The sequence below is a fragment of the Neophocaena asiaeorientalis genome, unplaced genomic scaffold, assembly GCF_003031525.2.
Source record: "Neophocaena asiaeorientalis asiaeorientalis breed wild unplaced genomic scaffold, Neophocaena_asiaeorientalis_V1.1 scaffold275, whole genome shotgun sequence".
In the NCBI taxonomy this organism is placed as follows: Eukaryota; Metazoa; Chordata; class Mammalia; order Artiodactyla; family Phocoenidae; genus Neophocaena; species Neophocaena asiaeorientalis.
The window spans coordinates 7,006,494-7,021,456 of record NW_020173679.1 but is presented as its reverse complement, the minus strand read 5'-3'; positions in this window follow the sequence as shown (position 1 = coordinate 7,021,456).

Below are 14,963 nucleotides of genomic sequence, written 5' to 3'. Positions count from 1 at the left end.
TAGCCGAGGGCAAATCCTGGCCAGGGCCGAGGCTGGGACTTGAACCCAGGCCTCGGACTCAAAGTTCAGCTCTTGCCTCACGCCAGGGCACAAACGTCAGGAACGATGCTGATCAAACCAAAACACACTGAGTTCAAATGAACCCCTGGAGGGCAGCGTCTGGGCCTTGGGCTGCCTAGAGGTCCAGGCCCCACCTCCACCCCTGGAGCTTGGAGAAAACAAGTCAGAAACATCATTGACGTAATCAACTCAATCCAACTGGATTAATGGTACCTACAATAAGAGTTGCTCTTTTTAGAGCGTTTCTATGTACTGGACCCAATGCTAAAGCTTTCACCTGGGTTAACCCACTGTAATGAAATAGACACCATTCTCCTCCTTTTAGAGGTGGGGAAACTGAGGTATGGGGAGGTCAGGCAACAAAGTCACACAGCCAACCAGTCAGTGGCTTAGCCTCCAGAGGCCTGCTCGTAACCACTAGGGGACACTGCCCTCTAATATTAATAACAGTAATGCCAACAATAGCTAATTTAGCCCTCAGTCTTCATAAGGACCCCCAAGGGAGGTGCTATTACCGTCCCTCATTGTATAGGTGAGGAAACAAGGGCACAGAGAGGTAGAGTGGCTTCCCCAAGGTCACACAGCTGGGAGGAGGTTGAGCTGGGATTTGAATCGAGAAAATGAAGCTCTGGGGTCTGTGCTTTTAGCTCCTTCCCCTCCTTGGCAGGGACAAGGGAACCCCGGAGTTGTCCTGCAGCTTCTCCCAGGCTGCCCATCAGAAGCATTTCTGCCTCTTTACCCCCTCCCTCCCTTCCTGAGTTCTAGCTCCCCTGCCCCCACTCTGCCAGATGGGTGCCCACAGGCTCCTGCAGGCTGAGCCCTCCTCCCTGCTCCGACAGCAGCTGCCTCCGCCACCACCCTCCCACCAGCTGCCCTCGATGGCCCCTCTCCCCAGCTAAGCCCTCTCTAGGGGTTAGACTAGACGCAGAATGTCCCAGCTCTAAAGATCTAGCAAGCCAGCTCATCCACTCCTACGCCCATTCTACAGGTGGGGAGACCAAGGCCCCAGAGCAGATGACCTGACCTGCCCAAGGTCACAGGCTCCTCCCACTGCCCACTGGTCTCCAGCAGCCTGTTCCACAGCCTCCTGGTGCCCACCCCAAGCCGGCACCCTCATCTCTTCCCTGCATCCTCATCCCAGGCACTGGCATGGAGTAAGACGTCCAGATGAAGCTCCAGGGAGAGCTCCAAGCTCCAAGATGCTCCATCACGTGGCAGGGCCGAGTCCCCGAATGGGCCACCTACCACCTGTGGACACAGAACAGTCACCACCAGGAAGCTGACGTGGCCTGGGCTCGGCAGCCACTGTCTCTTCCGATTTCATGTGAGACGTGCCCCGCTGGCCCTCAGGCTAACACAGGAGGCAAACGATGCCACAAACGGGAATCAGTTCATTGTCCCTTTTGAGGAACCAGATTCCTTAGGCAGTGGCGCCCAAATGTCAGCTTATGAATCAACAACATCAGAATTGCATCTCAAAAATACAGCTTCTCATGGGACTTCCCTGGTGGTCTGGTGGTTAAGACTCCACGTTCCCAACGCAGGGGGCCCGGGTTCAATCCCTGGTCAGGGAACTAGAGCCCGCATGCCACAGCTAAGAGCCCGCATGCCGCAACAAAGATCCTGCATGTCACAGCTAAGTCCCTGCGCGGCCAAATAAATAAATAAATATTTTTTTAAATACAGCTTCTCAGGCCCCACTCTCAAGACAGTATGATCTGGCAGGTCAAGGAGAGGGCCCAGGAATCTGGATTTGAAAAGCCTCTTGTTCCCACTCAGCTCACTCTGGAGAGTGGGCTTGGGAACCACTGGTCAGAGCACTTCATTCACAGAGGGTCAAACTTGGGGGCGTCTTAAAGACCCCCTAGCCCAGCCCACCCATCGTACAGATGGGAAAACTGAGGCCTATGGTGCTTGTCCTGAGTCACAGAGTGACTCAGTGATGGTGATCTGACTCAGACCCTGCTGTCCTGGCTCCCAGACCAGGATGCCTGCTCTTCTAGGCCATCTGTGGGAACGGCAGGAAAGTCCTTCTAGCTCAGGGCTGGAGGCCATGAAAGAGCGAGACCTTCACAGAGAACTGTTGAATGGAAATGAAGAGCATTGAACTGGAGACAGACAGTGCCTGTTTCTGCCCATCTGTCCCCCTTCCATGTGGTCCTGATGGAGCTTGGTCACAGTGCTCTGTACAACACATTCACACACACACACACGCACAGGCACGCACACACACACACGTGAGGGGTGTGTGACTGGACCAGGCTGCCCAGCATTCTCATCCCCCTGATCGTCTCTTGGATCTGTGAGTCACAAACTATGTTTTCAATGGCAATTGCCTCATGGTCTCCTGGTCTCACCACACCTAAATAATGATACAACTCTACTTTAAAACACTCTCTGAACCTCAGTTTCCCCATTTGTAACCTGGGGTTGCATCCGCCCGCTCTGCCTCACAGGGTCTCGGCGGGAATCAGATGTGATGATGCTGTAAAGAGCCTGGAAACTGGAAAAGGACGCTGCAGAGGAGAGGAGCCGTGTCCAAACCCAAAGGCAGCCGTTTGAGGACCCTGCCATCAGCCTGCCGCCCCATGATACCTCTCCGGAGCAGGTAGGGCCAGAGCGATGAGCGCTCTCTCCAGATTGGTAAACCGAGGCACAGCAAGGTAAACGACTCACCCAAGGACAGGCAGCTGGTTATTCAAAGATCCAGGACTGGAAATTGAGAAAAGGGATGAAGTGTAATCCAGGCCAGCTGGGGTGAACCACAGAGAGGGTGTTGAAGGAGGTGGAGCAGCTGGTAGAGAGACACACGGTGCCAATGTGCACACACGCGTGTGCACACACATGTGCTCACACCGCCCTTTCTGCCAGCCCAGGCAGAATTAAGAATGCATGCAGAGTTGAGGACTGGCTAGACAATTACCTTTCACTCCCGCTCCTAATGTCTCCCTCCTTGTCCTTGAACACAATTGGGAATCTCTTTTATTTTTTTTTATTTTGGGGGAACCTCTTTTAGATTCACAATTCAGCCCCTTCTCCAGCTGGCACTGTTTCTGCACCTCCCCGCGTGACTCCCCCCTCCCCACGATTTTCTGTCACAGCCCTCTTGGCCCAGCGAAGCCTGACAGATCCTTCCTGCAAACGTGTACATCTCAGGCTCAGCGCAACCTCCCAAAGTAAAATTAAAACATGTATGAAGTGACTCCGGATAACTTAACGGGTTCTGCTCACAGCGGCTTTAACAGCACGTGCTTTCTCCCCACATCACACACATTTCTTGTCTACAGTAACCACTCGGGCCAAGTCCATCTCGGCCAGGGAAGCTTATTGCCCCAAAGACCCCAAATAACCAGACCACAACGAATAGACTCCCCCGACCTTCCCACCCAGAGTGTGTTGGGGGTCAGAGGAGCGAGACAGCTGTTCTCTTGTGCAGACAGAAAATTACAACAATAATCATAGTAATTGTCAACGTCACTTACTACGTGCCAGGCGCTGTTCTAAGCACTTTGCATATACTAGCTCATTTCATCCTCATTCCAACTCCGTGAGACAGATAATATCATTGTGCCATTTTACAGATGGGGGCACTTGCAGAGACTGAGAGCATCTGACAACCCAAGATCAGCATCCTTGCGTGGCAACGATCCCTGGAGCAGAGAAACGGCTGCCCCTTGAGGTGGGACGTGCACATTCCACTTTGCCACAGTCCCCACCATCCCCTATTGTCACACCGTGTATGCCTGGCTCATTTAAGTCACTTGCTCCATCCCTGCAGGTGTCTGGGTTTCAACCCCTACAACCACGCTGCCTCCTCCTCCCTCATCCGATTCGTAAAGAATCAGGATCTGAGACCTGAAGATCTGAAAAAATTTCCACCCTTCCTCTTGCTTCAGACCGACTCCTCCAGGAAGCCTTCCTTGTTTAATCATCAACTCTGCAGGGCCTGAGCTAAGAGGATTCTTGCAGGTCATCTGGTCCTAACTCATCACTTACAGATGAGAGACTGGGATACAGAGAGCCATGAAATTCTGCTCCACGCTCGCCCAGACATCCAGCCCCGTCCCACCAACACGGTCACAACTCCCATTCCTTCCCGAGGCAGGAAACAGGTCTGGCGTTGTTCACATGCTTATTTTACAGATGAGGGAACTGAGGCAAGACTCTGGGTCCCTCTTTGCAATATACGAGGCTGCTCTCATGTGCCAGGTCTCCCTTGCCACCCAGCCAAAGCTGTTTTCCCCCTCGTCACCCTTGACTCTCCTGGTAGTTCCTGAGCTCTAGGACCAGGTCCAGGCCCCCTTGCCTTCACCTGGGCCTCAGGGGTCTCGAGCCTGGAGCTCCCACTGACCCTGTATTTGGGCCCTCCATTCGGCCTCCGCCATTTACAGCCCACCTGGCTATATTCTTTTCCCAGGCTGAGGCGGGGCCTGATTCTGCCCCTGAGTTCCCAGCTGGAGAAGGAGCATTCATAGAGAGAGGCTAAATGTGACTCGAGGTCACAGCTGCTGCCGGCAGAACTGGGACCAGCCCCTGTTTTACCACGTTCCCCTCTCCACTCTGCACGGCCCTCCACAGAAGCTGAGAAGGGCCTCTGCCCGTTATCACTGTGATCGTTCCCCTGCTTGGCCCTCCCTCCCGGGACCCTCACCACTTGGGAGGGAGACGTCCCCTTCTCTGGGGTTGGCAGTGGACTCTTGGACCCCCCCCAGGGTAATCATTTTCTCGGAGCCTTTGACACACAAGGCCTGGCAGATCCTTGAGATTCTGCTGCCTCTTCCTCTGCCTGACTCCGGAGCCCCCCAGCAATGCCCAGACAGCTGTGCGGCTGGGCACTGTCTACACACCCCCACACACACCCACAGGCTGCCGTCTTAATTGTCTCTCACTAGGCAACACCACACGTCCTGCACGGTGCAGCTGCCGACCGCGGGGACTGTTGCACAGCCCGTCACTCCTGCAGACCGGGGAAACTCTCCCCCACCAGGCCACTAAATGCCCTCAAGCAATGGGGGGGTGGACCTCTGGGACTGGCAGGAAAGGTCCACCCCGAGCCACGGAAATCTTGCTTGGCCGTAATTAAACTCCACCACCGTGCAGGCTGCAGACAAGAGAACCCATAATGGGATTAGAATTGTCATAAATTAAAATCATAAATTCAATAAATGCCTTACCGGCCTCCCTCTGGAAACGGCTGGCCCACAGAGGCCGGTTTTAATAGGCATAATCGAGGTACTGTGGGAAGATGGGTCAGTGCAACCAGGCGGGCTGCAGGTGGGGCTGCAGACTGTAACCCAGTTGCCCGCCGAGCTGATGGGGCCAGGCCAGGGAACTCTTCTCCAGAGAGCCTCCCACAAGGGCAGACCATGATAGCCGGTAGTGCTCCAGAACCAGCAGTGGCTCCCTATTACCCCCCCCAGTCTAATGCAGCCTGGCTCTTCACCAACTTCCCACCTTAGAATTTGCTGACACGTGCCTCTGCCACCCACCACGTGGGCACCCATGAAATGACCTCAGCTTGAGCTGAGGTCTGAAGGATGAGCCAAGAGAGGAGGGTGGGGGAGGCGTAAAGAGCTCTCAGTGCAGGGCGGAGAATGTGCAAATGTCCTCGGGTGGGAGCAGCAGGGGATCCTAGTTTTGTGGGACCTGAAGTTTATACAACTTGGGCGAGAAGTGGGGGCTTTTTAAAAAAAAAAAAAGAATGCAAAATTGCATTCATCATTCAAAAGAGTGAATTCAAAAGAATGCAAATTTAGGTGTGAAAGTTAATGTTTATTTACAATGAAATAAAGCTCTAAATAAAGTTTATCATGAAATAATGTTTATTTAGAATGAAAAAGCACAACTTACACAGTTTTTAAAGCTGACAAATACCACAAACATTCCAAAATCCAGGAAAAAATTATGCATCTTTATTAACTGCCTAACGCCTCTATAATAGTTTCTTCTTACATTTTTGGCTGCAAACTGTTGTATTCCCTCTTCGTATGTCAAGATTTTGTAATATTTTCTAGAGAGAAGATAGATAATTCCTTTAGCATGGTTGAATGAAATACACCCACACATAAAACACATAGGTATATTAATCTATATATATGTATAATAAATATATTTTGTTATATGGGATGCATGAAACACATGGCTTCACACACAGACACACTCATTGTCTGTAGAGCTGCTGCAGGTTTATACCCTACTGTGGTCTGCAGAATAATGGTCCCCCAAAGACGTGTATGCCCTAATCTCCATAATCAGTGAACACGTTCAGTTACGTGGAAAATGGGAACTAAGGTCGCAGATGGAATTAAAGTTGCTGATCAGCTGACCTAAAATAAAGAGACTGTCCTGGATGATCCAGGTGGGCCCAATGTAATCACAAGGGTCCTTAAAAATGGAAGAGGGAGGGCTTCCCTGGTGGCGCAGTGGTTGAGAGTCCGCCTGCCGATGCAGGGGACACGGGTTCGTGTCCCGGTATGGGAAGATCCCACATGCCGTGGAGCGGCTGGGCTGGTGAGCCATGGCCGCTGAGCCTGCGCGTCTGGAGCCTGTGCTCCGCAACGGGAGAGGCCACAACAGTGAGAGGCCCACATACCGCAAAAAAAAAAAAAAAAAAAAGAAAGGAAAAAAAAAAGGAAGAGGGAGACAGAGAACCAGAGAGATGGCAGCATGAGAAGGATTCGGCCCAGCATAGGTGGAGGAAGGGGCCACAAGCCAAGGAATACAGGCAGCCCCTAGAAGCTGGAAAAGCAAGGAAACAGATGTTTCCCTGAAGGTCTCCAGAAAGGAATGCAGCCCTGCCCATACCTTGATCTCAGCCCTTGATTTGAGATCCATTTGGGACTTCTGATCTTCAGAGCTGTAAGATAACACATTTGTATTGTAGAAGCCACTACGTTTGTGGTAGTCTGTTACAGCAGCAATAAGAAACTAATACACCTACAAACACAGGAAGTAGAATCAATTCCATTTCACATGATTGCCATTGGGAAAAAAAATACACACACACAGAGTGCATTTATACTTGTACATGATATGTTCTCAAGTATGTTCCTGAGTGCAGACAACTCCTGTCTTAACGAGGCATCGATGAGAATCTTTAAATCTTCTGTTTAAAATGCCCATATCCAGGGAATTCCCTAGCGGTCCAGTGGTTGGGACTTGGCACTTTCACTGCCAGGGACCCTGGTTCGATCCCCACAAGCCACACCATGGCCAAAAATAAATAAAATAAAATTTAAAATAAATAAAATGGTTAATTTTTAAAACATAAAGTAAAAATAAAACGTCCACATCCAATGACCTGCTTCCCGCTGCACATGTGTCAGACCTTCCAGGCCAGGACCCCCAGGACATGCTCACCTTGCATGTCAACCCCTGCCCCTCTGTCTTCATGTCACGACCTTGGGCGAGTCACGGGTGGGTGGTAGGAGTGCTTCTTAACTAGACTCAGAGACTGTGGACCACATACATAGTTCCCCCCTGGGACGCACACTAAACGAATCCCCTGCTCAGCCTTGACCTAGACGGATTCTAAAACTGCCCATGGCCACCCCAGAGCCCCCTGATCCTAGGGCAGCGGGAAGGCAGAGGAGCCTGAGTGGACAGAGACAGCAGGCTTAACGGACTGCGGTTAACATCATCGACGTCAGCAGATTTTACACACACGCTTGACTGTGGGGACGCGATGCTCGGGGAAGGGGCCTGTGCGGTAGAAAGACCCTGAGCCTTGAGTGCCGGGGCTTGTGGCACATTCACACTTGCTCCATTCAGGTAACTCAAAGCAGGCGTGGTGCTTGGGGCACAGAGGGCCTGCAAGAGTGGTGGGGGCGTGAGGAGGGCCAGGGGGCTGGAGCCGGACCAGCCGGACCTTGAAGCTCAAAGCAGGACCTTGATCCCCTCTGATTCCCCAGTGGTGAGCAGGACAGTGAAGCTGCTGGGGGGAGAGTGGGATGGAGGGATGGGGAGCTGGACGCTGGGAAGGTTATTTCAAGAATCCCAGGAAGGGGTTTCCCTGGCGGTCCAGTGGTTAAGACTCCTCGCTTCCACCGCAGGGGGCGCCGGTTCGATCCCTAGTGGGGGAATTAAGATCCCACATGCCACGTGGGCGGCCAGAAAAAAAAGAAAAAAGAATCCCAGGAAGAGGACGTGGACAATGGGGAGGGGAGAGGAGTAGGGGGCCTGGACTGGGAGAGCCACTTAGAAACTAGCCGCCGCAAGACTTCAGGACAGATTGGAGGTGGGGCTTGAGGAAGGGGCAATGTCCGGGTGACTCCAAGCTTCTGGTAGAGGGATGGGAGGACTCAAGGAGGCGGGGCGGGGCTGTGAGCAAGGAGAGGGGACCCGAGTTCCTAGCTCCCTTTCCCACCCCCGGCCCACAGGACAGAGAAGGGAACTACTTCCTGACCTCCCGTGCAGCCACCAAAACACCACACTGGGAAGAGACGAAGAACTTTCCAACACGCTACCCCTACCTTGCGGCCCAGCGCCTCAGCCAAGGAGGCGGAGCAAAAATCTTGCGAAATGAGAAACAGGGCTCGCTCGCCATGGACCACGCAGCCTCCCAGGCTCCCTCAGTACCCCACCCACTCCCCAGCCTCCACATACTCATCCCCACCTCTCAAGCCCCCGCCCCCAGCCCTCTTGGGGTCGCCATCCCCGCAACCCCAGCTCCCAAACCAAGCCCAGACTCGTTGCTAGTGTTTATAAAGCCACTAATGAATTGAAGTTTTCCCCCTCATTGCGTGCTGTTAATTAGTTTCTTGTAGTAATAGAGACTATTATTCTTGGAAGTAATAACTTGGTTCAAGAGGATATGGGGAGGGGGAAGGGTAAGCTGGGACAAAGTGAGAGAGAGGCATGGACATATATACACTACCGAACGTAAGGTAGATAGCTAGTGGGAAGCAGCCGCAGAGCACAGGGAGATCAGCTCGGTGCTTTGTGACCACCTAGAGGGGTGGGATAGGGAGGGTAGGAGGGAGGGAGATGCAAGAGGGAAGAGATATGGGGACATATGTAGATGTATAACTGATTCACTTTGTTATAAAGCAGAAACTAACACACCATTGTAAAGCAATTATACTCCAATAAAGATGTTTAAAAAAAAAGAGAGAGAGGCAGTTTTAAGATTACTTATAATTGCTGGAGGAGGTGGGGTCTTGGGCTCAAGTGGGCCGGGCTAATTCAGGAAAGGAAGGGAATAAAGCTGACACAGTTCCCTTACCTAAAAGATGACTTTTCCTTTGTCTTAATATTCTGCATTTTCCAAATTTTCTCCAGTGGAACGCATTATTTTTATCATATCAAAAGTAAAAAAGAAAAAGATTAAGGCAGGGAAGGCCTTAGAGTGTCTAGGAAAATTGTACCCGGGAGAACCAAGCCACAGAGTTCTGGGCTGGGGGCCAGAGGGCGGTGGGCTTCCTTTGCTCCCAGAGCTTCTGTTCCAGGCTGTCCTTTCCCATGAGCCCACAGCTAGTCAGCCCCAAAACCGGGGTGCAAAATCAAGGCTCTGCCACCAAGCCCAGCGGATCCAAGCTAAGTTATGAAAACAGCTGGGAGTGATGTCCACCCCAGATCAGGAATCAGGAGGCCACAGTGAGGAAATGCAGAATAAAAGCATCCAGTACCGGGCTTCCCTGGTGGTGCAGTGGTTGAGAGTCCGCCTGCCGATGCAGGGGACACGGGTTCGTGTCCCGGTATGGGAAGATCCCACATGCCGCAGAGCGGCTGGGCCCGTGAGCCATGGCCACTGAGCCTGCGCGTCTGGAACCTGTGCTCTGCGACGGGAGAGACCAAAACAGTGAGAGGCCCGCGTACCGCAAAAAAAAAAAAAAAGAAATAAAAAGCATCCAAAACCACTTGCCTCGGTTTCCCAGAGCTTGCATTCTAGTGAAAGAAACAAAGAAAGAAGTAAACAGAAAATAAACTAGAAGAGAAGATTGTGGAGGCAGAGAAACATACTGTAGGTAGGATGGTCGGGGTCTCCTTGAGGAGAGGCCATTTAAGATTCAATCAAAAGGATAAAAGGCGGGGAAAAACCCAGCCATTAAAAAGGGTCTTCTAGAGGATGTGTCTGTGTTTATCTCTGAGGAGGGGCCTCATGCACTCCCCCCACCAGATTCCTGCTTTGTCCTCAGAGCCCTGCAAAAAGCTATCACTCACACCAATAAAAGTACCAGTTAACCTTGAGTCAGACCTCAATTAGCCGCAAGGTCTTAACTCCATCAGTAGCCGGGGGGTTGGAGGGGAAGGTAGCGGGAACCGCATCTGATTCCCAAAACGACCTGTGATGTTGCAAAGCGGCCAGAGGCTGACAACTCCTTTCTCCTCAATGGGAACTCATTTTGCTCTCCCTCAGTTCTCCCAGGACGAAGCAGCCACTTACGGCAGGAGGAACATCCTTGTCTGCTCCAATATGACCCCCATCCTTTGCTGCTGCTGCTGCAGTGTTGGGCAAAGCGCTTAGGTGCAGTGGTGTGCTTACGAACCAGCTCTCCAAGCGGGCTGCTTACCAACCAGCTCTCCAAGGGGGCTGCTTACCAACCAGCTCTCCAAGGGGGCTGCTTACCAACCAGCTCTCCCAGGGGGCTGCTTACCAACCAGCTCTCCAAGGGGGCTGCTTACCAACCAGCTCTCCAAGGGGGCTGCTTACCAACCAGCTCTCCAAGCGGGCTGCTTACCAACCAGCTCTCCAAGGGGGCTGCTTACCAACCAGCTCTCCAAGGGGGAAAAGTCCTGATTTGCAGCATCTGCCAACTTCCATGCTATAAATACCCCCACCCTGGGCAGTTTCAAACTAGCAACCTGACGTCACTGAAGGCTGAGTTGAGAAGAGATGCAGGCTGGAGTGAGTCTGCCCAGCACACCATTGCTTTAGGTGTGACCTTGTGCAAGTTTCCCCATCTGCACAGTGAAGATTAAGTGAGATCAGGTAGGTAACATCACCATCGGGAAGGGCCTGACAGAGGTTACTGCTGATAAAGTAAAGGTGTCCTGGGCTTCCCTGGTGGCGCAGTGGTTGAGAGTCCACCTGCCGATGCAGGGGACACGGGTTTGTGCCCCGGTCCGGGAGGATCCCACATGCCGCGGAGCGGCTGGGCCCGTGAGCCATGGCCGCTGAGGCTGCGCGTCTGGAGCCTGTGCTCCTCAACGGGAGAGGCCACAGCGGTGAGAGGCCCGCATACCGCAAAACAAAAAGGTAAGGGTGTCCTTCTCCCACCCAAGGAAAGCAGAGGAGTCCTGGCACAAAGCCGAGAAACGTTACTGGAGCATTTAGGGACTGAATATCTTGTTTAACCATCTGAGCAGAGAGAGATGAGGTGGGGTGGGTTTGAAGGGGAGGGGGCAGGAAAGAGAACAGAGAATCAATTCCCAACCCCAGCCAGCCTCAGTACAGAGTCTTGCTTACTGCGTGGTAGCAGAGGGATGGAAAATATAGCACTACTTAGGGTCCCCAGGACAGGCACCAAGCTTGTCTGGTTCACCCTGTATGCCCAGCCCCCAGTCCAGGGCACAGCAGGAAACACAGATGTTCAATAAATGTTTGCCAAATGAGTGAATGAATGAATCACAGAGTCCTCTCCAAGTGGAGGATGGTAGACTCCTCCCTCTCTCCGTCCACGCATGTGCACAACAGGCAGCCTGAATCCTGGATGGGGCTCTGGATCGGATCACCGCGCAAGACCCCCCGGGACTCGAGGGCCCGCGGATGGGCCTGTGGTGCCGTATGAGAGGAGGTTAGAGACAACCCTCTGATTCCTTGCAGCAAATGCCCCAGAAATAAATATCATACTGCCCTAGCCCTTCCCGTTGCAGCCTCTAATATCCTTTCCGTGGGAAGAGGCCTTATTGTTCAGTGCCTGTGGTGACAGCCAACGAGTAAATCAGTGGCCTGGAGATTGCTCGCTGGGGAAGTTGGATGTGGCTTCTGGTGATAACCGCTCTGCAGGTGCTTCGTGGGAGGAGGAGGGGTCACTCTGGGGCAGGACTGGGGGCAGGTGTTGGGAAAGGAGAGAAACTCCCTGCCCATCTTCCTGCTTCCCATGAAGCTCACCTGATTGGGAATACCACCCCACCCCCATGCTGTCACTTCCCAGGTTCTCACTGGATTGGAAGTACCCCCAACCCACCCCCGTGCTGTCACTTGCCTTCCTGGGACAGAACCAGCTCACAGGAAATAGAGGCACAATTCAAAGGAAGCATCATATGGTCTTCTGGGCACTAGTCCTTCCCAGAGCCTGCCCCTCCAGGCCCTAAATCCTATACCAGTATCCACCTTTCTAGGCTGGAGTGGGTGGGAACCCAATCCACCAGGTACAGTGGTAAGAGATCACATCTGTTTTCCCAGCATTGACACCTAATTCTTTACTATTTGCCTGGTACGTAGTAGCCCCTCAACAAATATATGTTGAACGAATAGATGAATAAATGAAGGCGCGAAGAAATGGTTACAGAACAGAACTGGCATGGGTGTGCATTTTTCTTCTATTTCTCTGCCTCGTTATGTTCCTAATCTTTTCAAGGACGCACCACCACATTTCATCACGGCAGCCATATAATTCACTGAGTCGCACTAATTTCTAGTCTCTGGCCTTAAGCGCTGCTTAGTTTTTCTTTCTTTCTTCCAGCTGTCAAAATGACACTGCCCTGAAGTCCTCTTCCCCCCTCCTGGCGGGCATCATAAGCAAACTGGCCCCTGTGTCCACTGACCTCCTGGCCAGCAGCATGTCTTTCTACATCTAAGCAGGCCCCCACGGGATAGCCTTCATGGTCAGTCAGGATTGCAGATGCTACGCCAGGCAAGGAGCTACTTAGATGGCAGAGGGCTTTCCCGTTGCCTTGAAACTTCATGGGGAAGTAAAGTTCTGGGTACAGTGTCCGTGGAGCCATGAAGTTGGTGAGGATTAAAGGCCCAGTTCCAAACTCTCCCCAGGGTCAGCAGAATACAGCAACACCAGCCCCGCTACCTGCCACTCTGGCAAGTCTTTCTCCTAATTATATCTGAATTATGCAAGTCAATACCAATGTCGATATACGATTTCCTCTGACAAGTCAAGAACATGCAAGAAGTGAAGACCTGGGGAGACGGAAACGCATCTAATTAGGAGTGAGTTTCTCTGTTTTTCTCTTGGCTGAGGGAATAAATGGTCGCAAGACAACCCCAGAGAAGAGGTCAGGGCGTAGAGCAGGGCAGAGGGCAGACAGAATGTGAAGGTGGGGTGGGGGCCGGAGGGGATCGGGAGACTGGGGTCATGCTGAGAACATGATGGAAGTGGCATCGGTCACAGAACAGAAATGTGATCTTGGAGACTCTCTTTCCACTAAGCAGCTTAAAATCCCCCAAAGCTGTAAGTTGGGGGCCCAGGAACACAGATCAGGCATTGTCTCTTACCCCTGGACATGGACTGAGAGAGAGAGAGGGAGGGAGGGAGGGAGGGAGAGCTATCATACATTGGACCTCTGCTACCTGCCTCTGAGAAGCATTGTACCTCCAGGCTCTCATTTAATCCTCAACAATCTGAGTTAGGTACTGTTATGGCCCCATTTCACAGATGAAGACAGTGAGGTGAGAGACATGAAATGTCCTGCCAAGTTTCTCTGGCTGTGAACAGAAGGCTGGGACATCAACTCTGGTTGTCAAACTGCACTTACTGCTTTGTTAAATGCAACTGGGGGTCATAGGGGGTCACTGGGGGTCATAGGCAGAGCGTGGGCTGGCACAGAGTTGCTTTTGGAGGGGATGGAAGAGGGGACAAGGACATCCACCTTGAAGCCATAAGAGCCTTAGGCCCAAGGACCCCTTCCTGCAGGCCCCTCCTGCAAGGAGGAAGCACCAGGGCTTGAGCTTATCACAAGGGCTGGCTTAACTCCCTTTGCACTTCATGCTTAATCATTTTATTATGGCTTGTCCTCCCCAGGTAGACTGGAACACACCTGATGAGCAATTTATGTACCCCGTGGTCAAACATGTTCCAAGCTGAGGGCCTGGCGTGAGGCACTATGGCATAGTGGCTAAAATCTTGGCCTCTGGAAGCAGACTGCCTCCATCCAAGTCCCAGCTCTGCCACTGGTAGCTGTCTGGCTTATAACAAATGACTCTCCATGCCTTAGTTTTGCCATCTCTAAAATGGGACTGATAACAGTGCTTGATACATGGTAGGAGCTGAATAATGTTGGCTGTTGTGATTGCTCAAGGCCGGGCACCAGGTCTCAAGATGAACAAGGCACCGCCTCTGTCCTTGAGGAGCTCATGGTACAAGGAGAATGGGGAAAAGACAGCACCGTGGTAAGTCTTTTTTTTTTTTTGGCCGTGCCGCGTGGAATGCAGGATCTTAGTTCCCCGACCAGGGATCTAACCCGTGCCCCTGCAGTGGCAGCATGGAGTCCTAACCACTGGACTGCCAGAGAAGTCCCCGTGGTAAGTTAGTTACAGAGGTGAGCAAAGGGGGCCATGGGAGACCAGGAAAGAAACCCTTAACCTTGACTGGCTTGGTGCTTTGGGGAAGCATGGTGTAGACGGGGAAGGCTTCCTGGGGGTGGTGACACTAGGGCTGAGTCATGCATGCTAAGTGGTGCTCACCAGGTAGACAAGAGAAGCCTCAGTTTTGCAGGCAGAGGGCTCAGCTTATGCAAAGGCCTGGAGGCATTCAGAATGTCTGCAGCAAGCACTGGCAGGAGCTAAAGCTGGAGAAGTGGGCAGGGCCTTGCCTTCCAGAGGCCATGAATGCCAGGCTAAGAGGTTGGGATTTCATCCCAAAGTGCCAGGGAGACCCTGAAGAGGGACAAGAAGTCTTGCACTTTGGAAATGTCCTGCATTTGAGTAGAGACTGGAGCAGAGGTGCAGAGGAGGCGAGGCAGGAGGTTGAGTCCTAGAGCCCAAGCCCCCAGCTCCCAGCTCCCAGCCC